The sequence below is a fragment of the Tamandua tetradactyla genome, chromosome 4 (assembly GCF_023851605.1).
Source record: "Tamandua tetradactyla isolate mTamTet1 chromosome 4, mTamTet1.pri, whole genome shotgun sequence".
Taxonomy (NCBI): domain Eukaryota; kingdom Metazoa; phylum Chordata; class Mammalia; order Pilosa; family Myrmecophagidae; genus Tamandua; species Tamandua tetradactyla.
The window spans coordinates 134,554,873-134,557,586 of NC_135330.1; positions in this window are offsets into that span (position 1 = coordinate 134,554,873).

Genomic DNA, 2,714 nt, shown 5'->3' on the forward strand with positions numbered 1-2,714 from the left:
GAATTAAAAAACCCTGCATTGAGCCATCCTGGAAATTTACTCCCCCACCACGGCACCGGTCCATTGCTATAAAACAATAAAAAATCTAAGTAAACAATGTAACCTTTTAATCAAAACAAGCTAACCTTTAACCAGACTAAAATAGGTCTTGACATATTGCCTCACCTGTAGAATAATAGGAAAAGAAAGTCTAAACTCAGAAAACTGCAAACACAATGTCTGTGGTTTAAGCCAATATCTTGCTGCTATTAAAATCTTGTGTAAGTGTTCCTAAGAAAATCAAAATGTGTACTTTCGCTTTGCTTCCCTGAACCTGTAACTTTACCTAAAACGTAAGCCATGACACAACCATGATTCTGTGATACCTGTTTCCTTGCCAAGAATAAGGGTATAAAATCAGTTAAGCAAAAATAAATCTAAGCAACTCTTCTCAGAAAAGGGTTCTCTAAGCTGTCTCTTGGTGTTCTTCTCGTGCCGACGACCCTCCACACCTTCAAGCCCGTTCCCTCTGCTGCGGCTGGACCGCGGCAACCACTCTCTTCTTCAGTGGATCAGCAACGAAATAAATAACTTAAACAATTTGATAAATGGATTAGACCTAACAGACATATATAGGTCATTATACCTCAAAACACCAGTATATACATTCTTCTCTAGTACTCATGGAACATTTTCCAGGATAGATCATATGCTGGAGCACAAAACAGGTCTTTATAAATTTAAAAACATTGAAATTATTCAAAGTACTTTCTCTGATCACAGTGAAATGAAGGTGGATCTCAATAACCCACCAAAGGATGAGAACTTTCACAAATATATGGAGATTAAATAACAGACTCCTGAACAACCAGTGGGTCAAAGAAGAATTGCTAGAAAAATCAGTAGCTATCTGGAGATGGATGAAAATGAGAACACAACATATCAGAACTTACAGGATATGGCAAAGGTTGTCCCAAGAGGGAAATTTATTGCCCTAAATGCCTATATTAAAAATGAAGAAAGAGCAAAAATTGAGGATCTAAATGCTCACCCAGAGGAACTTGAGAAAGAACAGCAAATTAATCCCAAAACAAATAGAAGAGAAACAACAAAGATCAAAGAAGAGTTAAATGAATGGGAGAACAAAAGTACAATAGAAAGAATCATTAAAAACAAAAGTTGGTTCTTTGAGAAAATCAATAGTCAATGGAGCACTAGCAAGGCTGACAAGGTAAAAAAGAGAGGATGCAAATAAACAAAATCAGAAATGAGAAGGGGGTTGTTGCCATAAACTCTGAAGAAATAATAATAAAAAAAAAAAGGATTATGCAACATGACCAAGTAGAATTAATCCCAGGAATGGAAGTGTGGTTTAAAATAAGAAAACCAATCAATGCAATACCCCACATTAATTGAATTAAGCAAAAAAAAATATGTGACCATCTCATTTGACACAGAAAAGGTATTTATCAAAATCTACCACCCTTTCTTGATAAAAAATGCTCAGAAAACTAGGGATAGAAGGAAACCTTTTCAACATGATAAAGGGTATGCATGAAAATCAAATAGCTAGCATCACATTCACTAAAAGACTGAAAGCTTTACCTCTAAAATCAGGAAAAAGATGAAAATTCCCACTTCATCTGTTGCCATAGCACAATGTACTGAAAGTTCCAGCCAGAACAATTAGACAAGAAAAAGAAGCAAAAGGGATCTGAATTAGAAAGGAAGAAGGAAAAACGATCTCTATTCACAGATGACATACTCTATATATAGAAAATCCCTGAGATCCAGCTACTCGAGCTAATAAATGAATTCAGCAGAGTTGCAGGGTGCAAGATCAATATAAAAAAATTACTTATTCTATACATCAATAAACACTATGAAACAGAAATTAAGAAAATAAATTCCATTTATGATAACATCTTAGAGAATAAAATATATACTAAGAAACTTAACAAAAGATCAAAAACATAGACAATGAAAACTATAAAATATTGCTAAAAGTAATTGAAGACCTAAATAAATGAAATACATCCCAACTTTGTGATCTAGGAGACAATATGTAAGGATCTCAATATTACCCAAAACAACTTACAGTTTCAATGCTCTTCCTATCAAAATTCTAGCAGCCTTTTCTGTGGAAATGGAAATGCTGACCCTCAAATTCATATGGACTTGCATGGAAATCACACGTCCTGATTTCAAGACTTACTGCAAACAGTCTTCAAAATAATTTGGTACCAGCCTATGGACAAATAGACCAGTGGAATAGAATTGAGAGTTTGGAAATCAGTCTATACCTACATGGCCAAATGATTTTCAACAAAAGTATTAAGACAATTTATAGGAGAAAGAACGGTCCCTTCAACAAATGGTTCCCAGAAAACTGGAGATCCACATGCAAGAAGTAGACACCTATTTCACATCATATAAAAAATAACTCATAATGGATCAATAATCTAAATAATGAAAACTAAAACCATAAACCTCTTAGAAGAAAAAAATAAGGGAAAATCTTTAGGACATTGTATTAAGCAATGGATCTTTAGATATGACTCCAAAATCATGAATAACAAAAGCAAGAAAATAAAATGGATTTGATTTAATTAAATAAAACACTTCTGTTCAAGAAAGATACTATATAAAAAGTGAAAATACAACATCACAATGGAAGAAAATAGTTGCAAACCATTCATATGAAAAGGGTTTAATATCCACAATATATAAAAAAA